Below are 26407 nucleotides of genomic sequence, written 5' to 3'. Positions count from 1 at the left end.
TCTATATGGGTTGTTGGACCATCACTGACAATAGGATGGAAATGGACGCCAAAATGTCATCTCAACAGGCAAAATCAGCACTCCAGTGTACTGACATTGTGACCCTTATCAACAGGGAAGAAGAGGTTTGGGCCTCGGTCAGAGTAAACCTCTGAGGAACAAAGCAACTCCTTCAGAGCGGCCAAAATTGGTAGTCCTAGAAATCCAACATCAGGAAGAGGCAGCAAGATGTGCAGAGGCTGTCACTCAAGCAAGGCAGGGGCAGTGGATGAAATGTGAGAGCATGGAGAAAAGAAAGATCAGCTGTAAGGACCTGTGGGGAATGGAAGCAAGCAGGATTAGCTTCCTGCTTAAAGAAATGATGTCCTTCCCTCACCCAAAAACCTACAGCAGTGGCTGAATGAAAATCCATTCTGTCTACTATGCTCAACTCCAGCTACTCTCGGCCACATCAATTCATTTCAATTCAATTGTATTTGTATAGATAGATATAATATATATATATGTATATATATAGATCTATATATAGATAGTGAAGGGGAACAGAGACAGAGAGGGCCTCCTCCACTGACCAGTGGTCAGTTGGAGCAAGCCTGAGACTGGGAGATGTTGGTGGACGTGGGCCAGTGCCTTACAGTCCCATCACATATTGTCACTACCACCCTAGGACCTGACCTGATACTCTGGTCCAGTAACCTGGGAGGATGCTGTTGATGAAGCAAATGAGAGGAAAATGCTGCGGCAGGCAGACATGAGGCAGAGCAACGTGGCTGGAAAGCAGGAGTTTGTCCTTACACCATCCACCCTCAGGTTGCTTAAAGATCCTGAGATCCATGGACAAGCCCTGCACCAGACCATAAAAGAAACATCACACCCTGCAGAACACTGCAGCCAATGGTTCTGGATCAGGAGGAAAGATCCCAATTGGGCCTCAAGATGCTAGATCAGGGGTCACCAACACGGTGCCTGCGGGCACCAGGTAGCCCCCAAGGACCACATGAGTAGCCGGCAGACCTGTTCTAAAAATAACACAACTCACCAGTGAGCTGCATCTAAAATTTGATATGCGTTTCTAATTAAATTTAATTATTTGATAAATGATGATTTGTTAAAACGGTTGGTAGGTGGTTAGTGAAAATGGAAAATGTTTCTTATGAAATGTTGTCGAAGTGATCATCTGAAAATGTAAACAATTGCTGAGATTAATAGAAATAAAGTGTTGAATATTGATATTATCTGGTTCCCACCTTGTTAAGTCATTGTTGATAACTATTGTGAGAAATCATTAACGTGATCAGTGTCTTCACATAGATGAGTATCATTTATCATTAATAATAATATATCACTAAAGGCAAACTGAGGAAATTTTTAATTTCAGAAGCGTGTATCAAACTGGTAGCCTCAGGCAGGTATGACTCAGTACCCATGAAGTAGCTCTCAGTTTCAAAAAGGTTCTTGACCCCTGTGCTAGGGCATGCACCCAGGTCTAATCAACCTGTGGTGGACCTAAGAGGGTGTCTTGTGATTAAAAAGCTGGAACACCTGATGACGCTAAGGTGCACAAAGTTATATCCCTAACATCTGCTGGAGGCAGCTAACACCTGCTAACATCTACTGGTAGTTGATAACTTAAATTGTGCAAATGACCTTCAAACGTACAAGAGATATCCACCATCTTGTCCTATATTCTAAAATGTGGTCTTGAAACAGTAATATTAATATATTGTGATAATAAGTTTAGCATTAAGTTATTTTTTGTCCACTACTATTTGAACATTTAACTACTTTCATCCCAGTTTGATTTTGATTTACAAAATGTTATAGCAGCTCCAGAGTTAAAAATAATATGCTATGAACACAACTGGAGTATAATCTTTTTTAATAGAGTAAGTTAATGTCTTAGGCAAACCTGAAGACATGCAACTAAGGATATCATGTGGACACTTTAGTGGCTAAAACAGAAGACTTTCAAGCATTTCAGTTGTCTGTTGTCAAATATAAATGTCATCAGTCTGAGCAGAGAAAGTGCCACGAAGCAGGCAGTGATTACAGGACTTGTATGTAGAAGTTCAACTACCCCCACCCAAAAGCCCCAAGGGTATTGTGCATCGGGAGAACTGCTTTGTCAAACACTCCATACTGTCACAATGAAAGGACTTACAAAGCCTAACATCTCCCTAAATCCCATAATTATTCCAGGATACATTATGTACCTGGGCTCCAGCTGTCTGATCACCACAGTGAGGGGATTGCACCTTCTACAATCAGCTTACAAGAGACAGATTGTTATGATTGGCTAATAATATTAGCTTGTAAGTACTATGCTTAAGCAGTGTGAAACAGACGTAAGAATAAATGTGAAAAGAATTGCTGGATCCCTCTCTCAGCTCCACTGTTCCTGCTGTTCCTGCAGATTTCATTTTCTACAACAAAAGAAAGTGAGATGTACTATCATTTTGTAACCACTTCATCCCCCCACCACCACCATCCCTTCCCACCCCCAGCCACCTCTCTGCTGCTGCTGCTATCACATTCCATGTCTTTCATTGAGTGTCAGGGTTTTCCTTAAATCCCGGGTCTTTATTGTGTTATTGCAGCAGCCCCCTGAATGTATGATTACTAAGATTCTCTGTTGTTGCTAGCCCTACTCTCACACCCTGCCCCCTCACTCCCACTGCTCATTCTAATCTCATCGTTGCAGTGGCACTTTGAAATGAAGCCAGGAGGATGCTCGGTGTCTCCCTAACCTCTATGCCCCGACACCAGGACCTCAATCAGCCTCACAGTGGAAAAGGATTTTTGAGCTGACAGTCACACTGAAAAAATTTGCTTTAATGACAGCATGGCTACACTGGTCATGGACATTCATTATTGACTGTGTATATTAAAACAATAGCATAGGCTTAATTTAGCTGAGCACAGAATGACCAGATCAATATTACAGGTGACTGCACATTATCTTATGTTGTAGCCTAATGAAGATTAAGAAGAAATCCCCCATCAATCTACACTCAATAGTCAATAATGACAAAACATTTGTTATATAAAAAGAAATATAGCATTTGGTATCAGATCAAATAGTAGTCAGATAAAATGTCTGGATCATCTTTGTTTCTACACCCTAGCTTGGGTCCACTTGGACCACCTCTTCCACTGTATATTAGGCACATTTTTATAATTATTTTGCAATGATTTATAGGGCAAATCATTGCAAAATATTGCTTGTTACCGTAAAGGGATAGTTCACTGAAAAATGAAAATTCAATCATTATCTACTCACCACTATGCTGATGGACAGAAAAAAACATAAAATGCCTCCATACTAATCCTGTGCTGTCAAGTGTCAGGAAGCCCCAATATTCAAATTCGACCATGATTTTAGCCTATATGTCCAAAACAATACAGAAGTGTAGAAGGCTAGAATAAAAAAAATGTGTCTACACTACAGAGAATGAGATACACTAGCTCATATGTTCAAATATTTAACTTTATTTCCAAGCACATCAAAATAAACCTAAGCTATGACAATGTATGTAAGTAAATGTTTTAGATTACAATGTTTACTCACTGGTTTCAATAAAGCAGACCAATAAGAGTAACCTGTAAGTAATTATCACTAGTAAACCAGTAGGTTGCGCCGTAACTCATGACTCTCTGCCATCAATGACCTTCAGAGTTCTACCTTGAGTTTTGCCCCTTGCTCCATTGGTCCATTGCTCTTGGATATGATAAAGTTTTAAATAAATGAAGGCTCATTTTCACGAGATGTTAACATTGCTTCAATATCTTTACTTCTTAAAAAAGGCAAAGACCCAACAGAGTGTGCCAGTTACAGGCCCCTTTCACTTCTAAATGCAGACATTAAAATTGATGCCAAAGCTCTGGCTCTGCGCCTTCAGGGTCACATGATAAAATTATTGCATACTGATCAGATGTGTTTTTATAAAATCTAGGCTGGCTTCTGATAATGTTAGGAGACCTCTACATGTTATAGGCAGTGCTCTGTTGGATGGAAATTATTCCTGACCCTATTTGCATTCTATGCTCTATGAAGGCGGATGGTACTTATTTCCATATGTTTTGGGAATGTCCTCCAGTAGCCAAATTCTGGCAAATGGTTGCTTCTAATCTCTCAAATATCTTCAAGTGTGGTGTCACTCATTTACCTATTACACTAAATGACTTGTCTGAGTTGGGCATAACACTGGTCAAAAAGCAAGTGCTATTAGCTGGGCTCACCAAAGTGAAAAAACTGATCGCAATGTGATGGAAGCCATCCCACTCCCTCTCCTATCGAGTGTGGGGTCTAACGTATTTAGATATTGTGTACTTGGAGCTATCGACATTCTGTTTCCATGGGGCGAGCGAGTTAGTAATAGAGATGTGGAGTCTGATATCACTGAAGTGTAAAAGTCATTTAGTATGAACATTTTATGAGGAGCTATGGCCTGGACTGAGAGTGGGGAGGTTGTTAGTGGGATGTTATTAAAAATGTTTTCATATATATATATATATATATATATAGATTGGTACATCAGACTGGAAGGTCACTGGTTCAAGTCCATGGACTGACAAACATACTTGGACCATAGAGTCCGAGTCCTGCTAGAGTCCAAGAGGACAGATGGACCCTCCCCATCCAACTGTCCAAGTGCCCCTGAGCAAGGCACCCTACCTCCCCAACATCCGCCCCCCAGGCGCCTTCATAGCTGCCCACTGCTCCATGTGGTCACTGTGTGTATTGTGTTCCATGTGTTCGAGTCCGAGTCCTGCTAGAGTCCAAGAGGACATCCAAATGTTCAAGTCCATGTATATATATATTTTTTTTATTTTTTTATTTGTGGTTGTGAGCACTGTGGTTACTCATTTGAATAATGTCCTCATTTCTCTTCTTTCTTATTGGCATATGTTATGTATCTTATAATGAAAGTTCAATAAAATAAAAATGTTATGGAAAACAAAAGATATATAATGAAGCAGAGCTACCCAAGCGGTTTTGAAAAAAAAAACAAGGAGGGTAAAAGTGGAGCTACCTGTTCCTGGTTGGCTTACTTGAAGATGACCCAGCACTCAGGCCCAAAGAGCTGACAGCCCTGCTCAATAGTGCAAAGAGGATCAGTTCAGGTGAAGAACAGAATTTATCCTAAAAATGAAGATGGGCACAGATTTACAAGCAGTAACTATTACATGCAAATGAGGAATGGAGAATAAAAAACAAATACAAATTCAAGGGACAGGGACAATGAAGAAGAGTAGGAGAAATATAAGGACAAAGGAGGAGAGAAAGAGAAAGACAGGGACAGAGAGAAATGGTAATCCTTTTTAACAGGAACATTTTTTATTATTTTTGTAACTAATATTTTTTGTAACTCCATAATTGACCTCCCTTCTTACTTGATGACAGATCTGTCATTGACAATAAGGTATATTTTTACAGAGATCATATTGTTTACAAAATAAGATTTTTCCGTTGAGTGCATTAGTTAATGTTAGATTGTTTTGTTGGATTGGGAAGAAATAAAAAGTAGGAGTTGGATGGAAAGGGTGGATGCAGAGGGCCCCATGCCTGTGTTCGCCTTGGGCCCCCAAACTGCTAAATCTGCCACTGCCTCCCTCCCCACCTTACGTGACTGGACAATAAAAACCTGTAACCCTGCTCCTGTGTTTGATGTGTTGCTCTTGGTTTCAGCTCCCAGTAAAATTATTACAGTGGCAGGTGTAAGATGTTCCACAACACAGTGATCTACTGCCATCATTGCTGCACAGTCATACAGTGTGTGGTTCCTTGTCCTGAGCTCCAGACAATTCTGTCTAACAACCTAACATTTCAAAGCTTACCTCCACCCCCTAAAAACCATGCAGATAGAGGACACAGCTGGAGCCAGCCTCTTTAAGCATTCATGAGCCATGTGCTACTGTGGGTCCACAAAATAGCATAATTATATTGCCAAATTGTATTCATATTTATCTGTCCTCCAGGCCCCTGCAGAAATGAAATGTGACACACCCAAATGAAAAACCTGCACTGCAGCCGTGTTCCACTCAGCCTCACCCTTTTCAATTTCACTATTCTGTCACCATGATGTTGTTCCTGCCTCTTTACAATGTCTGTCATGACCCTTATGTTCACCCAAAATTAAATCTTTCCAGTTCAAAATAAGGACATAAAACTAGGGAAGGTCCAGTCCAGCTTTGTCCAAGACAACCTGTTCTTATTATTCTGCTTTCATCTTCAATAATCATTGAGCAAAAACAAACCAAAGCACGGGCAAATGGTTGTTTGGACTTTGCTTGTGGCTCAGGAGGTAGAGGCGGCTGTCCACTAACCAGAGGGGTGGTGTTTGTTCCCCAGCTCAATCAATATTTTCCAGGCCTTCTTCAGTTCAACCTGTGTCTCCTCTTCCTGTACCTCCTCCTCTTCTTCCTCACTGTGATGGTACTGCCTTAACGGCCGTTGCTCTTTAACTGGTGGACCACATTGTGGGGGAGGAATTAGATATCGTGGCACAGGCGGATGCAGGCGGAGCGGATGCCCTCGCGATGCAGCTGCTTTAGTTTGGCATCATCTATCCACTGGATACACTGTGAAGCAAGAGAAGGAGACAAGGGATGAGATGGAGGAAATCCAGTATCTTAACAACTAATCGCTGTAAAAACAAATATAAGAAGAATTTAAAGTTTTCTATTTTTTTTCAACCTCAGTTCTGTTCTACATTACACCTACTAGAGCTACTTGGACACGTCTTCAGTGAAGAACCCAAGGTCATAGGGAGTTTCGAGTTTTTAATCATCAGACACCCCGCGCTCGGGCTGATCTGTCCCTGACTTGCGTCCAAGTGGCTACACCAAGGATAACCCCATCCAGATCCACAACCATCATGAAGCCTTTTCTGTAAATATATGATTTAAATAAAGCTCTATTTTTGCATGAAATCAAATGCACTTAATCACTTTTAACAAAATATAAAATTAAAAAATTTGCAATAAAATGCTAAGTCTGACTTTTGTTAGATAATTACTCATTTAGAGCTTCAAGATTTACATAGATATAGCAAAATAATAAAAACAAGACACAAGAAAATTTTAGAATAGTGCTGGATAAATGTAGTCTATTAAGAGTGGATAGAGAATTATACAGATAGATAGATCACATAGACGTGAAGAGTCTGCCATGTGTTATATTGCATATTATTTTTAAATTCAATTGTTTCTGTACAATACCAACACAAATGTGTTCCTGATAGAGATGTTAAGGGCTTAGAAATATCCCAAACTATCCCCAAAAAAATCTGCATCTCCAGCTGTATCACTCATTTTTGCCTCTATAGCTCTACCGATCATCTCACTCAACTCTTAAGTGACACTAGAGTAAATTTTATTATTGAGGGTATACTATGATACTATGATTGCTCTTTTGAGTGAAACGTTGCTGATCTCTCAACCAACATGATTCATTTTCTTCTGTCAAGTCTTTAGTTGTTTTTTTAATCTAGTAGTTTATTTCCCCCTGTGGTGCGCACGAACACACACACACACACACACACACACACACAAACACAGAGGATCCCTGACTGTGCCCTTAAATCCCCTATTCATTGTGAAAGTGAGGCATTGGGGCTTGAGACTCTGGTTGCCTTTTCGGCCAGATAAGTGGAGGCCTGACTGTGTGATGTACATGTGTAAGCAGGCCTCAGCCATCAGGGATTGAATTTTGGATGCTCCCGATTAAACTGCTACTATAAAGGGGCATAAGAACATGCCTGTCGCTTTGCAACTCTGCAAAATTCACATGGAGGATTTTAAATCAACCTCAGGTTTTCATCCAAAACACTGAAAAAACTGTTGTCCAGTAAATTGATTGAAGGAAAGACAGATAGTTTAATGATCTGAGTAAACAGCCATTGGTGAATTTTGGGTTATCTTCAAGTTGTATTGATGCATGGTTCTGATTATTGGATATGATTCCCATCACTTCAAATTGTGATCATGTGGTAATTATAAGGAGGAAAAAATTTGACAATTTCTTTCAAGTGGGCATCTGTAATATATGTATGATAAGTGATGAGTTATTTTATCAGTGTTCAAATGTTCAAATAACAAATTAAATTGTGCTGTATGCTGTATGTATGTATGTGTTAATAATTATGTCCATGCATTACAAAGATGTCTATTGCTACAACAGCAAATCACAACTGAATATATTAGTCATATAAAAGTTTGCAGTTTATTTGTCCACCTTATATATTATGATTTTCATGCTAAACTTTTCTATGATATACGACTGTGCTCAGCATGTATTGTCAGAACAAACAGAGATTTTCTATATCACCTGCTCTAAAGATATTCAGCATGTGCGAGTATCTGCATATATTAAATCCCCTCCTTTGTCCTTGTGAGCTGCCTTGAGAGTGGTGAATATCTTAGCTCTAACTGACCTGCCTTTGGGAAGAAAGGCAATTACAGCAGGATTTCATGTACAGCACTGCTCAGGATTACAAAAGCCTTATATCACAGATGGTGCAACCCCACCCTCCATTGTGGCTCCACCGGAGGTATCCATCATATCCACCTGGGATGAAAAACCTCCAGACCTGGGAGGTAAATTTAATTTTTGAAGATCACAAGCCTTTATGATAATCAGTCCCCCTTAGCAGGACTGTGAGAGATTTCAAGAAACAGGATTACCAGGGCTAGGTGACTCAATTTCAAAAAAAGGAAAAGATTAATTTAGGGGTTATAGTACATGAGTAGACAGTGGAGAAAACAATGCAAATTCTTTTCACCCCTATCTACAGTGATGACCCTGTCCCAACATCGTCCTCTGTTTCCAAAATGTACCATGCAAAATTACATCATCCTACATGCAGCATATTTCAATGAAAGCTTTTCTTCACAGCTGAAACAAGAGAGTCAAATCCTTGAATACTGAGCATTGAGATTGATATGGAGCATCTCTAATATCACATTCACGAGCGAAGGCAGCAGTTACAGTGCATGCTAATGCTGCTATGTGTAACCTCCACTTGTATGAAACAGGTGGAGGTTTGTGAGCAGCATTGTAATGCGTACATTAAAAGAAAGCATTACAAACACATATAAAACAGTCTGATGACAGTATCTCCACAGAGGAAAATGAAGTAGTACAATCAATAAGATTTACAAAACAGAATCACACTAAAACAAAAATTCATAGTTTAGGCATGGAAATAAAGGAATGAGACCTGAAATGAAGGGGGGAAGCGGTAATAATCTATCAGACACAACTGAGGCAAAAGCCAGGCATAAAACAGGCCTTAACGATTTTGTGTTAAAATAACTCATGGACTATGTAAAAGATGTTTTCAGCACTTTTGTGTCAGGATTTGGCAGAACAGAGCAGAAAAGTCGAACTTTAGAGACTTTCGTACTATGGAATCAATGGTATTAAATGGACAAGATTTATTAATACCTCTGTATTGTAAAAATGGAAACAATTTCCAGTATTTGTTGAATACAGATATTTTTGTGACACAAACGGATAAAGAATTGAGCTTTATATCTCACCCGTAGATTCATATGTGGGATGTTGGAGGATTAATAAATGTCTCTTATTATCCTAATGAATAGTGATTTTGTTGTCCAAAAGAAATTAGAACGTTCAGTGGGGAAACCATCTGATCAAGGTGCTTTGTTTTTTGACATGGCTTTAAGTGCTGTCTCACACTCATTAAGTTGGATGGGTGAATCCAAAATATTTGCATGTGGTTCTGGTAATATCTACAGTATCAAAAATGTATTTATTATAGTTATATCCGGTGTGAAATCTGGTTGAATATGGTTGGTACAGAAAGTTTGAAATGTTGCTGATATGTCGCTTTCATGTGAATGGTATCATCTTAGATTTTACAGTTTGTATTATAGTTTTTTCTTGTTGTTGCCTGAGTTAATTAGCCTGATATACACATATATATATATACACCCAAATATATGAATACACCAAAAAATGAAACATCACTCATTATCTACTCACAACTATGCCAATACAGGGGTGGGTGAAGTGTTTGAATCCACAAAACACACAGGAGTAAACTTTTTAGCAGCCGAGTCCAATAGAATTGAAGTAAACCAGAGACAGAAACTTCAGATGTAATAAAACAATAGAAAATCATAACATGCTCGTGTGGTGTCATCCAAGTGTCTGCAAGCCCCGACATCCATTTTCGAATCGAAACGAGGTATTTTACACCAAGTTGTTTGCCTAAATGTCCTCTGAAATCTTAGTACGAGTTGTATTCACTGACCGGCAGACAGGTTAAAGTCTACTAGCTTAACCTCTTCTGGTGGACTTTTATGCTGAATTCTCATTTATCCCAGTTTATTCAATTTTATCAGATTAGCCTGCTACAAAGTTCACTTCTGAGACTCCTCAAATGTTTTGTGGACTCAAACACTCCTCCATCGGCATAGTGGTCAGTAGATATATGTATTTCTTTATAATGTCTCGCTTTTTTGGTTTTAACTATGTACGGTGTCCTTGGGTGACAGAAAGGCGCCTTTGAAATAAAATGTATTATTATTATTATAATGAGTGAAGTTTCATTTTTGGGTGAACTATCCCTTAAGTGTCAATCCATTTACAAAGGTAAAGCTTATTGCAGCATGGGCACAAATTAGACCGGGGGAATTTTTACTTCTTTCATCATTGATATTATTTAGGTAAGGAAGTAATGAATTCAGTCGAAAGAGTTGTGATGAGGTGAATAATAAGTATGTTGTCATTTGGTGGGATTCTTTTAGATGCCAAATAATTTAGTTTAATTTGGCTAGTTTTTGAGTTTTGCCTGATTGCTGCTTGTGAGACTCAGTCATCACAGGTACCCTAACCATCCTTCACAATCGGTCCTCTCCCTCTAGGCTAACAATTATTAAAACTCCATTGCTTACTATTATGTTTATTTGCAGCAAGATGGGGTTGGACCATAAGGAGACATGGTATGATGTGTGATGACATCACAGGTGGGTGGCTGTGGCTGAGGGGGTAGAGCGGTCGTCCTCCAACCAGAAGGTCAGAAGTTCAATCCCCAATCTTCCCATCTGCATGCCAAAGTGTCCTTGGGCAAGATACTGAACCCCAAACTTCCCAATAGAACAACAAAAAGTGCTAGCTATAGAAGCACTCTGTGGTTGAATGGAAAACTGTAGTGTAAAGCACTTTGAGTGGTCTTCAAGACTAGAAAAGCACTATATAAATACAACCATTTACTATTGCATTGAACTAGTAAATTACTTGTAAACCTGAAGTTTGCGATGCAACTTGCTGTTGCCTTCACTGTGTCTGCAGTGCTGGGTTTTTTCCTTCCATGTGCTCTGCACTCGTGCTGTCCTTGGGGATCCAGCCAGCCTGATCTCTACCTCCACTGTCTGCTCATTGTGACTTCTTTTTGAGCAATAAACTCTTTTTTATCAACTCCTGTATTCAGTCTCTGCTTTGGGGTCCAAGCTAAATCAGAACATGACACTTTTTGTTCATCGTACCTAGTTTATCTGCAATGAAGATTTTAAAGTCAATGTTTTTCATGAAATGATGCTGAATTTTATTTACTATTGTGCACGTGTAGGGTGTATATATAAATTTGAATGATTTACTTACCAGGTATTTTTTCACATGTTCACCCTGGGTCACAAATTTTTTAAAAAAAGCTCTGCATTCCCGCTCAGTAGGAGGCACTGCAGCAACAAAATAAATGTTGAGGCGGCTGTGGCTGAAGGGGTAAAGACGTGGTCCTTGGGCAAGATACTTAACCCCAAATTGCCCCTCATAGAAAACATTCTGCCCATAAATGCACTGTGTAAATGTGTGTGAACTGGTGAATAATCCTCTTCAGCAAGGAGCTATATAAATACAGACCATTTAACATTTGTGAAAATTGCCAAATAGGAAGTGATTCTATGAATCTTGTTGCCATGACAGAGGGCAGCACCCATTGCAACCATGTCTGTGTCTGTGTCAGTCCGATTTGGTGAAATAAAAATTTTGATGCTTAGTTTGAACCGCTGTAGTTTATCGGAGGACGTGTATAGGGTTCATGAGATGTACATTATACATACAGACAGAGACATTTGTGGAATTCGTTTGGAGATGTAATTTTCCTCTAATGATTGTGATGAATGCCAATAGTAAATCCTGGAGTATGAGCTTTGAGCTTGAGTGTATAATGTGTATTCTGGGCTAGACCTATCCAATACCAAATCACTAACCAGGTTAAGGTCACCTCCCATAAAGACTGGATCTGTTGCAAATTAGGGTACCTCATTCAATTTGGGTAGAAATTAAGTTGGACCAACAGTGGGAGAAAGAAATATTTTAGGAGTCCTGACGGAATGATATGTCTGCCATCTTTATCAACTCAAGATGACCTGGCCTTCACTGTCAGGGCTCCTCAATGTTAAGTCTCAATTATGTTCTGTTGGGGACTCTAAGGAGAGGAAGTAGCGAATGTAAGCGGGGGTATGAGGTTCTTTACGGACGTTGTTGTAGTTGTTGTGTGCTTTTGGCGGACGGAAGTAAAAGTGTTGCTATCTACCAGAAGAAGTCGTTTTCATTTTAGTTTAACATGGTAGCAGAGGATGGTTAGCAACTACAGAGTCCCGCCGAGCTTCGACGAAGGGAAGTCGTTTGAAAGCTGGAAAAATGAAGTCGCTATTTGGACCAGAGTTACAGAGTTGGAAAAGAGCAAGCAAGCCCTTGCTGTTGTTTTGGGGCTGTCGGGGAGAGCGCGAGAGACGGCATTGGAAATACCGGTAGATGACTTGGATAAAGCGATCTGCTTACAAAACTCAAAAACTTGTTTCTTAAGGAAGAAAAAGACCTAATCTATGAAGCCTACCTGAGATAAAATGAGAATTTAAACTGAGTAAACTCAAAGGAGATACCAGGGACTAAACAACCGATATAAGAACCGTAGGTACAAAATTATACCTCAACTCAAATAGGTTGTATTGAATCCAAAAGAGATAAATAGGGGTCAATAACTTTATTTTCCTGAGATCTTGGGTTCATTTTGGTTGAAGGGAAATTTAACCATTCTTTTCTTGTGTGTGTGGTTGTGCATGTAAAAGTGTTTGGTACCATCATATGATTATTGTTTTTCCTAATCAGTTACTATATAAACAAGCTGGCAGTTAATACTTATTCACTGGTCTGTGGTCTGTTATTCATGAGTACTAATCAATCACTCACCTGAACCTAGAACCTAGACTCTGGTCCGAGACGTCATACTTAAAGTGTTACAACTGCTTCTGAGCAAAGCCTCCATGAAGAGAGCTGGGACAGTTGTGGTATATATGCGTGCCTGCAGTATATATTATGCCAGTGGGTGGCAGTGTCACTCCATGTAACCCATGTAAGAACAGGGATACTGCGCGCTGGTACCTGATGAAGAAAAGTCAAGTTTGTTCCTCTGAAGTAGCTTGCCTGTTAGCCTCTCTTTTCAAATACGCTAATCAACATATTGGCAACAAGAATGGCTCTGCTTGGGATTTTGCTACCTCCGGCATTTTTACAAAGCCCAAGTGAGCCTATGGTGCCTTTCGAAGCATGGATTCGCATGTTTGATAATTACGTGCTTGCTCTGGCCAACAAAATGGAGGATAAGAGGAAGCTTGCTTTGCTAATACACACAGTCAGCGCAGAGGCTCAGTGGATCTTCTACACGCTGCCAGAGATTGGGGATTCTTACGAAGATGCATCAAAGGCTTTAAAGACATTTTTTGTACCAAAACTGAATGTTGTCGTGGAGAGGAATAAGTTTCGCTGACGGGCTAAAAGAACGGGTGAGACCACAGCTCAGTATGCAGCTGCTCTGCGGGAACTAAGTGCTACATGTGAGTTCGGAACATTATCTGACAACATGATAAGAGACCAACTTGTGGAGAAAATGTCCAGTGCACGGATTAGAGAGCGTCCCTTACTGACTGTGAGAGGAAATACTCTATTACAGAGAAAGAAGTTTTGGCTTGTGTGTGGTCATCTGAGCGTTGGCGCACGTACTTGTGGGGAAGACACTTCACCCTGTGCACAGACCATAGCCCACTTACTGCCCTGCTGTCCACCAAAGGCTTCGGAAGAGCAGGTATGAGGATTTCCCGATGGTCTGCTTGCCTCATGTGCTTTAACTACACTGTGGAATACAAGCCAGGTCGTGATAACGTCATAGCAGACTGTTTGTCACGTATGCCCCTGCCCTCTTCTGACACTCAAGAGATGGATGAGGACATCATAGCAATGGTGTCTGTGGACTTTGCAGCTGTTACTACAGAGCAGCTACATACTGCTTACCGAGATTGTTCAGTGCTGCAGCAAGTTATGGTTTATCTGAGAAATGGTTGGCCCCGTACAGCTAAAGGCCTTGATCCTGCTCTTCTATCGTGTACAGACTGAGCTTGCTGAACATGATGAGGTTTTTGTTAGAGGTACTCACCGAGTTGTGATTCCCCCCACTCTTCAGCCACAACTCATACACCTTGCCCACAAGACTCACCAAGGGATGGTGAGGACAAAACATAGACTTAGGGAGCTCTATTGGTGGCCTGGTATGGACTCTGATTATTACCATTAAGTCTTGCACCACCTGCTCCCAACATGACAAAACTGCCATAACTAAAGCTGCCCCACTGCAGCCGGTGCCCTTGCCCAATGCAGCCTGGGAAAAACTAGCCATGGATATTGTGGGCCCATTCCACTCTGCTCCACCTGACTGCCATTTTGCCATCACATTGGTAGACTATTACAGTAAATGGCCTGAAGTAGCATTTACCTCAGATGTTACGTCCGCTACTGTCATTGCATTCCTGTCTGCTGTTTTCAGTCGTGAAGGCAACCCCCTTGAACTTGTGACTGACAACGGGCCTTCATTTATGTCTGCTGAGTTTGAGGCCTTCTTAGCGGCTCAGGACATTACTAATTGCCGTAGCTCCATCTACTATCCACAAAGTAATGGAGGAGTGGAGAGATGGAACAGAGTCTTAAAGGACTGTTTACAATCAGCTGACATTGAAGGTCGGCCATGGAAGCCATTTGTAACAAACTTCCTACTCACTTATCGAGCAACTCCCCATGCCTTGACTCAAGTCTCCCCTGCTGAACTTCTACATGGCCGTCCATTCCGCACCAAGTTAAACATAGGAAACGTTGCTTCGCCTCGCACATCTGCTCAGCCTGAGGATGTGAGAGACACTGTGGCTCTGAGACAAGCCAAAGTAAAGCGCTATGTGGATGAATGCCGTGGTGCACCGTCTCCAAAGTTTCAGTGTGGTTCCTATGTTCGGATCAGAAAGCCAGGATTCATAAGGAAGGGACACTCCAAGTTCACACAGCCCCTCCGGGTTGTTGCTCAGAAAGGCCTGGCAACTTGTGAACTTTCTGATGGTTAAGTATGGAACGCTGTGCACCTATCCCCTGCAAGTTCCCTCTCCCCTGAGGTGCACACAACCAGTACCTGTGTACAGCCTGAGGATGTTTATGTGCCCCCTCAGACACCCCTGCCTGCTCCACCGTCTCCAAGGTCGCAGGCAGATTCAACCGCCTGCATTGCTGGGAGATTTTGCCACGGGAAATCTGTCTTTTTAGAAGGGGCAGAATGTGGTGTGATTTATGGACTGTTACTTTTATGGACTGTTACTTGTGTCCATTTTGATTTATGACTGTTGCATGTTCAAAATTGTTGATATTATGGACAATCCTAATTAATGTAGTTTTCCACGTGACGCTATTTACAATCAACACAAGATTGCAGAAAATTCGAAATTTATCTAAGTAAAAATGTGTCACTGTTGGTGATGTTCACTGAAAAGTACTGTTTACAGTTTTTAGGGAACTGGGATATTCAGAGGCTAATTCCAGTTTGTTTTTCATTTCATAATTACTAACTATGCAAGGTTGGTTACTATTGAAGTGTTGATGCAGCTAAACATTCTATATCTGTTCGTATTTTCATTAGAGGAAATGTTCTTAAAAAGAGGGATATGTGGTATATACGTGTGCCTGCAATATATATTATGCCAGTGGGTGGCAGTGTCACTCCATGTAACCCATGTAAAAGAGGGATACTGCGCACTGGTACCTGACGAAGAAAAGTAAAGTTTGTTCCTCTGAAGTAGCTTGCCTGTTAGCTTCTCTTTTCAAATACACTACACAACACAGTGATGTTCAACAAACCTGTAAAACTTTACTTCAATAGCTCTGGTCATTACTGTGTGAACATCATGGACAACAAACAAAAGGGACCGGAAGAAAGTCAGTGTGAGAATGAAATACCGATCAAGCTTGTTGAAACTTCACAAACAATTTGGTCATGCATCTGCAGAGAAACTACAGAGACTCCCAAAGAGTTCAGGTAACAAAGACAACAAATGCGACAGTCTTCTAAAGAAAATTGTGGGTGAATGTGAAATATGTCAAAGATACAGTAAAAATTCTGGTCCACCACTAGCATCTCAGTACAATGAGACTAGCTGTAGATCTCCATGAACTTGAACCAGGTGTGTGGTATTTACACATCATTGACGAGTTTACATGGTTCAGTGCAGGCAGTGTTCTGACTACAAAGAAATCATCTGATCCATGACTGGATAAGTGTGCATGGTCCACCTCAGAAACTATTCAGTGATAATGGAGGGGAGTTTAACAATGACGAGGTGTGAGACATGGAAGAAAACTTTAATATAGAAATAAAGACGACAGCTGGTTACAGCCCATGGAGCAACGGCTTTTGGAGCGACACAACCAAACACTCTCAGAGATCATAATGAAGGTAAAGTCGAGCTATGACTGTGACTGGAGCACAGCAATGGACTGGGCTCTTATGGCTAAAAACAACATGCAAAGTGTCTATGGCTACAGTCCTCATCAGTCAGTCTTCAGACAAAATCCCAACCTGCCGTCCATACTAACTGATAAACCCCCAGCTTTAGAGGGCACAACAAAAGGTGAGTGGGTGGTAGAGTTGTGACGTTCACAAACGAACCGAATCTTTTGACCGGCTCATTAACATGAACGATGGGAACTGAGTCGCATTTGGTTGGGAGCCGTTCTTTTTTTTCTCTCTCCCTGAGTTCACACCTATGTTTCACAGTTGCTCACACAAGCTCCTCCTTGCTCCTCCACTGAGTGAGACGGAGAGAGGAGCATATGAAATAAGCGCTCCTCTCTCCGCAACAAGTTGTGCACGCTCCCTTCACGTGAGTGCCTCAGTGAAAAACAAAGAAAAAAAAAAGCGAGTGCATCTGAGTCGGCAGTGCAGTGAACAGCAGTCTGAAGGAGGGGGAGGACCGTCCGTCGTAGTTCTGCAAAATGAGCCAAAGAAAAACGAGCAGTATTTGGATGCACTTTTCGCTTGAGGCAGACAGTAAGGCTAAGTGCAGTATTTGCCAGAAGATCATTTCCTTTAAGTCTGGCTCCACAAACAATTTGCACAGGCATTTTAAAACTCAACAGCCCACTGTTAATATCTCAGAGGTGAGGAGAGAGCATGACTCTGAAGATGAAGTGGAGAGTGCCAGTACTTCTGCCTCCACATCAGGCAGACGTTTATGTTGCATGAATAACAGAAGTCAAAGTAGTTTTACACACATACACAGACTTTATACAAAGGGTAAATACTTATCTCACTGTCAACTCGGAGGGATATGGCAGTGGAATATTTATAATGAATCCATATCAGACTTTAAAATCTTGTCCACACATGTCAAATGAAGCCATAATCAATATTTCAGAATAATTCAAACTCAAATATTGGTGGGAAATCTGAGTTCAAAATTATTCTGATCCAAATCTCAGCCCATTGTTCCTCCCTGTGATTATTTCCAGGATAAAATGAATTAACCCCAGGCTGGCTTCTTAAAAGTGAATAAATATAAAAATGAGCCAAATGAGCCAGTCTTTTGAATGGCTCTTTGAAATGAACGGATCCCAAAGATCCGGCTCCCTCCAAAGAGCCATAAATCCCAAACATATCTCTGCCTTACATGCATCAAGAAAGGCATTTACAGAAGCAGAATGTTCAGAGAGAATACGGAGAGCACTGCAGAAACAAATTCGTCATACAGATGAAAAATATGAAACTGGAGACAAAGTCTATTACAAGCGAGTGGACTGTCAAGAATGGAAAGGACCAGGAGTTGTAATTGGTCAAGATGGTGCGGTGGTGTTTGTCAGACATGGTGGAACCTGCATTAGGGTTCATCGCCTCAGACAAAAAAAAAAAAAGGACAGAAAATATGGATCAAAATGTTACAAGAGGTGATTAAGAAAATGACACAAATCTTGAGCAAGGACAGAACACTGTTGACAGTAACACAATAGACACTGAAAACACTTTACCTGAAGTGCAACAAAGTATGAGTCAAGTGGAGCCAGCAGCATTGCCCACTAGGATGCAGAAAGAACCAGAACACCTCACAAGTAACACTACAAGGGCACAAAATCCTGTTGAGAGAGAAATAGAGGCCAATCTGAAAATGGGACAAATTGTGACATACACAGACAAAGATGGAGGGACCCTACACACAGCGAAGGTCTTAGGCCGGGCAGGAAAAGCTAAAGGTAAATACAGAAACTGGTTTAATTTACAATTTATTGAACCAACTGGTGTTGCAGGCACCACAGAAGCGGTTGACATGTCAGGTGTGGAGGATCTCCAGGTGGAAATGAACATGACAAATGCTACAGATGAGCATGAGGATGAATTTCTAACAAAAGATGCATCATCGACTGACAACATGTTTGAAAAAGTCAAGGATGAGGGACAAAAGTGTATTTCCATCAGATGGGTGTGCACTCTCAAAGACACAAGCACATGACAAATACCCAAAGCACGTCTTGTGGCTAGAGGTTTTGAGGAGTTAGAAGTGTCAGAGTCGAGAAGGACTCACTCACATGTGCTTCTGAGTCTCTTCGGGTCCTTCTGGCAGTTATTTGTCAAAGACAGTGGACACTTCATTCTATGGACATAAAATCTGCAATCCTACAAGGTATGGCACTATCACGTGAGATTTACATTAAACCGCCTCCTGAGGCTAAGAGTGAGGGAACATTGTGGAAGCTTAAGAAGTGTGTGTATGGTCTTGCAGATGCTTCCTTATACTGGTACAACAGAGTTAAAGAAATAGTGTTAACGGCAGGAGGTAAAATGTCTAAAGTTGATCCAGCTGTTTTCTACTGGCTGGATCAGGACTGTACTGTAACTGGGGTTCTTGCCTGTCATGTAGATGACTTCATATGGGGAGGCACACAAAGTTTCTCCACAACTGTGATACCTCAGCTCAGATCTGCATTCTGTGTTGGTCGGGAGGAACATGAAAAATTCTGCTATGTGGGAATAGACTTTGTACATCAAGAGATGTGCAGATACATCGAGAGAACTATATCAAACACATGCAACCCATACACATGGATCCCTCATGAGCTGTAGAACAAGAATCATCTCTCAATGAGAAAGAAAAAGCTCAGCTCAGGTCCAAAATAGGCCAAATTCTAAGACAGAGCAGGCCAGATGTAATGTTTGATGCCAGCAACCTGGCATCAGGCCTAAAAGATGCAATTGTTGAGACTATTCATGAAGCAAACACATGTATATGCAATATGCAAACTCAAGTCGAAGAAGGTGGTTCTGAACCTTCAACAACTAGGCAGTGACAGTGGCTTAAAGATGATTGTGTACAGTGATGCCTCATTTGGAAATCTCTCTGATGGAGGCACACAAGGAGGACACCTTATTCTCCTCATGGGGGAGCATGGGAACTTTTCAACTCTTTCTTGGCAGTCAAAGAGAGTCAAGAGGATTGTGCGAAGTACTCTTGCAGGTGAAACATTGGCAATATCAGATTGGATAGATAATGCTCTCATTCTGTCGACACTCTTCTCAGAAATTACAACTGGAGATGTTAAAAACACTGTACCAGTAATTTGCATCACAGACATTCATTACCTGGCCAACGCACTTAAGTCCACAAAGTAAGTCAGTCACTGAGAAAAGACTTCGGCTAGAAATGAGCAGCATCAAAGAACTGATTCAAGCCCAAAAGGTTCAGCAGATCCTTTGGTGCAACACAGAAGAGCAGCTTGCTGACTGTCTCACAAAAAAGGGAGCTTCAGCTCTTAAGCTACTCAATGTGCTAAATGAAGAACAAAACGTATGAGTCCTCGTTATAAGTGCACATATGTAATGTATATATACTGTATGTGTACATGAATATGTTATAAGTTAGGACTGCACTATTCATATACATGTTTTGTGTATGTATGCATAAATATGTTATTGGTTATTATTACTGCCATATTCATATACATGTTTTGTTAAAAAAAAAAAAAAGACAGTAAGTTTGTTAAGTCTCAATTATGTTCTGTTGGGGACTCTTATTGTGAAAAACCCAAAAGAGGAAGTAGCGAATGTAAGCGGGGGTATGAGTTTCTTTACGGAAGTTGTTGTAGTTGTTGTGTGCTTTTGGCGGACAGAAGAAAAAGTGTTGCTATCTACCAGAAGAAGTCGTTTTCATTTTTGTTTAACACTCAACTCTGGAACTCCCTACCTGGAGATCTCAGGCAAACTCAGTACCTCCTTTAAATCTCTTTTTAAGACTGACACATGACTAATTTTCACCTGTTGGGATTTGTATTTAACAATTTTATATTATTTTACATTGTTATAATTTGTTAAACATTTTCTTATTGTTAAACACTTTGTAACTTTGATTTTGAAAGGTGCTACATAAATAAAGTTATTATTAATAAATATTTTTTGTGAAAGTCTGAAGGATAATCATTTTACTAATGAAATACTGATGCTCCTAAAGAGTGGCGGTGCAGAATGAAGCTGTCCAACCCATCTCTGGGTCAACTCAAAAGATTCAGCAGCCTTTGTGTCTCTTGTGACATTGCTACACCACAATCTGTGTATTTCAAAAGAGTAACGATTATGTATCTCGTTTATTTGAAGTAGCCATAATAGTTTTCACCAAAAATAGCATCACACTTTATTAGTTGTAAGATAAGAAAGACTTAACTCAGGAACAAAAATATGCTTTCAATGATCGGCACTAACAAAAACTGGAAATCAACAAAAAACACAGGAGATAAAAAAGAAAATCCCAGAAGGCTGTTTGAAAAATGACAAAAAGGAAACAGATAAATCCATCTCCTGTCTGTGAGCAAACCAACGGGCAAAGCTATCTGCAAAGATCACACTGTGTCCCAATTAATGCGGGATCAGTGTGTCCTGAATTATGAAAAATAATTTCAGGGAAAAAAGAGGACACATGACACATACTAAATTACATAGATTGTATGATTTTAAAAGTAGCTTGGCTCTTGAATATACTATAAACTTACCCACTCATGACTTCCCATGAATCACTGACAAATAAAAGCTCATATGTTTGAGTCCAAATGTTTGTTTAAGACCTCGGGTGCTGCCCTGGTGTCCCAGCACAGTCATCTCTCAAATATGATCAGAATCGGGGCTTCAGGTTTCACACAGACATGAGTCAGGGCTGAGGGGAAACAGTGATCAGGCTGGACTGAGGAGTCAAGGCCACCATGAGGAGGTACATGCCACTTTCCCAGGCTTTTGACAAGCCCAACAGCTGAGATACCCCTGCCCCCACCGCCCATGCACAGATGTATGCATGTATGTACTGTACTATACTGTGTGTGTGTGTGTGTGTGTGTGTGTGTGTGCGTGTGTGAGTGTGTGCTGCGATGTTGTGACATCTCAGGGTGCGCTGTGTAATGAGAAAGAGAGTGAGAGAGCTGAGAGATTATGTTTTTCTTCCCATCAGCAGCAGGATGATGAGAGTTGAACAGCAGCTGTGCTCTCTCTCTCTCTCTCTCTGTCTCTCTCTCTATCTCTTTCACCCTCTGTCTTTCTCTCTCTCTCTGTCTTTCTCCCTCTCTCTTTCTCTCTCTCTTTCTCTCTCAATGTCTTTCTTCATTGTATTACTTTTTAAAGCTTATAATGTTACCAAATTATTGATAATATGAACCTGTTGTTATTCTGTATGATACTTACAAAAGGCCAAAAGCAACCATGTCCACTTGTTTTAAGTACTTTACCCTGCCCTCTTTGTGTCTCTCAGCCCAGTGGTTTTTACTGAAGATCTTTCAAAATGAATCAATCAAATTTTATTTGTATAGCCCATATTAAAAAATCACATGTTTGTCTCATAGAGCTTTAACAAGGTGTGACATCCTCTGTTCCTTAACCCTCAACAAGAGTAAGGAAAAACTACCAAAAAACCCTTTTAACAGGGAAAAATAACATAGAAACCTCAGAGAGAGCCACATGTGAGGGATCCCTCTCCCTGGACGGACAGAAGTGCAATAGATGCCACGTGTAATGGAGAACGTCAGGAAAATAGAGTAATTACAGCATTGATCAGAGTAAACAATTTGTAGCATGATAGAAGGTAAATGAATTGAGGAATCATTGACAGAGTATCTGAGTAGACAAGCAGTCTTGTTGCAAAAGGGGTCCCAAAGCTGTTTTCATTGTAGTAGCAGTACATTTCTAATTGATGATATGTCAATTAGAAATGTACTGCTTACAGGGTCTTGAGAGACATTTATTTCTCTAAAGCAGAATAGAGCCCCATGATCTGAGCATCACACAAAATCAAATTTTAGGGGTTTAATAAGAACAGGAGACAGGAAAGTGACGTATGGTGTAACTGCGTGTGGCAGCCACTGCTCACAATAATATGAATTAATATATGTATATATAATCACCCTAAGGTTGGAGTTTATTAGTATCTGTGTGACTGGTGTATTTTGGGCTCCCTTCTGGGTTTGGAAGGGGCCAAAGACGAAGTTTAGAAAAGGCAATCAGACCGAGAAAGAACCGAATAAACTTTCAAACGTTGCAGCACCTAATGAGCACATGGCTGCATAACAACAATTTTGATGCAGCGGCGCCTCAGCCTACACAATCTATCATATTAGCTGCTATAGAAAATCAAGAAATGGAGATGAGGAAATGATATATATTCATTTTCAAATTTTATAAAGGCAGCCATGAATGATTATTTGTTAACCAATGATAATGGGGCCGTCTCAGATTCTATTGTATGGGAATATTTTAAGGCTGTGGTAAGTGGGAAAATTATCTCATATGAAGCTTCCAAGAAGAAAGAAAGGCATAAATGCCTTGCATAGATAAAGGTGCAGTTCTCTGACGCAGAGAAGGCATACTATTCCTCTCAGTCCATGAAAGATCTATATTACATTACAAAACTGAAGAGTGAATATAACATAATTTTGAGTGATCAGGTAAATAAGCAAATACTTTAGCTTAGACAAAAGCGAAATGCTGGCCACTAGGCTGGGCAGGCATATATACTCATTAATACATCCTAATCAAACAGGCTGTGTATTTTTTTAATACCCAGAGATTATTTAATAGAACGCTTGCAAAACATAAAGTAAGTGATAAGCTTGTAATTATTTTGTTAGATGCAGAATGGGCATTTGATTAAATTTGAGATATATGCATGCCACATTGAGACACTATGTATTTGGTGAATTTTTTCTATCACTCTTCAAAATGCTTTATGCTTATCCTACATCTGCCACTCTCACTAATGGGAACAGGTCATCACCTTTTAACCTGAAGCGTGGGACAAGGCAGGGCTGCTGTGCTAGTCCTCTGCTGTTTAACTTAGCACTTGAGCCTCTGGCTATTAGTATAAGGCAGCATACTGATATTAAGGGAGTTAAGGTGGGGGATATTGAATGTAAACTATTTCTTTATGCGGACGATTAGTTCATTTTTCTATCGGACCCCCCATTATCCTTTCCTCCAATCAATAATTTCACTATTCAGTTAGACAAGCTGAAGAAAGATATTGATTTTTGGAGGACTTTGCCTCTATCTCTTATAGGGTGTGTAAATACAATTAAAATAGTGTCGCTCCCCAGGTTTATGTACTTGTTTCAAAATATTCCAATTAAGCTTCCATTATCATTTACAAAAAAACTTGACTCAATAATAATGCCATTTGTCTGGGGTTATAAAACACATGATATTGCCGAGACCCACCTAAAAAAGCCCCAAAAAACTGGGGGGTTTAAACCTTCTAGTGTTCCAACATTACTATTGGGCAACTAATGCTAGAGCCCTAATATACTGGCAAGATCAGCTTCCCTAGAAAAATGAGCTCCATGATACACCCAAGTGGTTGCAATTGGAATTGGACCCTACAAGGAGGGTTTCCTACTAAGGAATATCCAATGCATCTAGTTGGGGACAATTTTGCTAACAAAAAAATGTTGCTTCAAGCTCCTGAATTTTTTTTACATTCTCTTTTTTGTTTTGGCGGTAATTTTATTCCATCTCAATCTGATCAGGCTTTTATTTACTGGAATGACAAGGGACAGACTACTTTTGAAGACATGTACATAAATAATCATTTTGCATCCCATATGGAGCTGAAAGAAATCTTCTCCCTACTTCAAGCTCAGTTTTGCCATTACTTACAAGCAATACATTTTGTTAAAAATATTTTAAAAAACGTGAAAACCCACCAAATGAACACTCTTTTTATGTTTTAATGAAACAACATCCTAATTCTTGTGTCACTATTTGCAATGGGGTCTGAACATATAAAATCTGCCTGGGAGGCAGATCTAGGTGTAGAGTTGACCGACAAGATGTGGAGGGAGGGGATGGCAAGGATCCATTTGGGCTCAATTAATGCCAGGTTGCAGTTGATTCAATTTACAGTCATGCACTGATTACATTATTCCAAAGAAAAAAATAATATAATGTATCCTAATGTATCTGATGTATGTGACAGATGTAAATCTTCAAAAGGCACTATAGGCCACACCTTTTGGTCTTGTCCTAAAATTGTTCCCTTCTGGCCTCATACTGTACAGCAGACCCTTATGTTTGGTATGTTTGCTGCAAAGAGAATAATACTCGCCGAATGGAAAGCTACCAGTGCTCCATGTTTCTCCAGATGGTTAATGGAACAGGTTTCAGGGATACATCTTGAGAGGCTTCGGAACAACAGGTTTTCATGAAAACTTTGAGAGCACCTTGGCTCAATTTATAGGCACCTTAACTTTCTCAAATGACACCCCAAATTTTGCGTGATACCCATTCTGGCTATTGCTCGCCATATGCTGCATTGAATTATTAATTGGTATCGGCTGTAACTCTGTAGCTTATCTCTGTACAGTCTGACCTTTCTTTTATTGTCCTTTATGATTATTGTCTTTTATGCTTTTGTTTGAATTGTATGTTGTGTTTTGGTCTGTGTGATGAAAATTAAATATAAGAAAAAAAGAAAAGGAGACATACTTTCAAGTCACTTTTAAATGTTTACTTTAAAAAGTGGAATGATTGCTATGGAAATACAAATAAAAGAAAAATGATTATAAGTCAAAACCAATAACCATTTTCACAATATTTGTAATAAAGCTAAAATAACTGAGCCACTGAGACCACTGGGAAACAAAAGATACATTAAAGTTAATAGCGGGGGTAATGTTAGAGGCTTAGTTGTGTATCCCATAACTTCTCCCCATGGGTTGTCCTGCTGCCTGAACAAAAAAAACAACAAAAGAGAAAGAAACTAACTGTACAGTGAGACTCAATTGGTTCAGGGTCACAAAAATAAAAAAAGGATCTAGGAGTCCATCAGGAATGTTATGAAATAGACTATTATACCAACAATATAAAACTCAGCAGAAGCAGACAGCATTGATATAGGTTAAGCAGCAGTCTAGCACTGTGTCTGCAATGAGGGGAAACAAAGGTGAGTCATCCAACTACACTGGAGAGAACAACCCTCCCACATGCTATTCCAGTTAAGTTATGCTGCTCAATGTGGGGCCCTACGTTAAAGCAACAATGGTTCAAACAGGGGAGAGACGGAACCTGAATCTTCTCCCTGAGAGTTAATGTCTATGTTGAAAATTTAACAAAAGAAAACAGAATTATCCATGGCCTACCTCTTCAGCATAGGGCTGCAGAGAATACCTCAATATGGATCAGGACACGGGCACATAACAAATGGAAAAAAAAACTGTTTTGTGTCCCTTCCATCCTATGTTTTATTGGATGGGACATGGAACAAACTAAAAAGTAAAAAATACAGGTCAGTTTTTATTCTCAGGTTTTATTCTTTTTTTTCATTCTAGTTAGTTCCTATTAGGGTTGCAAAGGAGCGGAAGATTTCAGGTAAATTTCCAGAAATTTTCCATGGGAAGTTTCTTTTAATATTTTGGAAATATTCCAAATTGGAAACTTTCCATGAGAATTATTGGAATTTATGGGAATTAACTGTAAATTGGGTTAGGGTAATTTAAACAAACTGGATCATATCCAAAATATAAATGTAAATATTTTTGTTTTGTCATAAGCAGACATCC

The sequence above is a fragment of the Paralichthys olivaceus genome, chromosome 6, assembly GCF_024713975.1.
Source record: "Paralichthys olivaceus isolate ysfri-2021 chromosome 6, ASM2471397v2, whole genome shotgun sequence".
NCBI classification, from domain to species: domain Eukaryota; kingdom Metazoa; phylum Chordata; class Actinopteri; order Pleuronectiformes; family Paralichthyidae; genus Paralichthys; species Paralichthys olivaceus.
The sequence above is the reverse complement of the archived record's forward strand: the minus strand, read 5'-3'. Positions refer to the sequence as shown.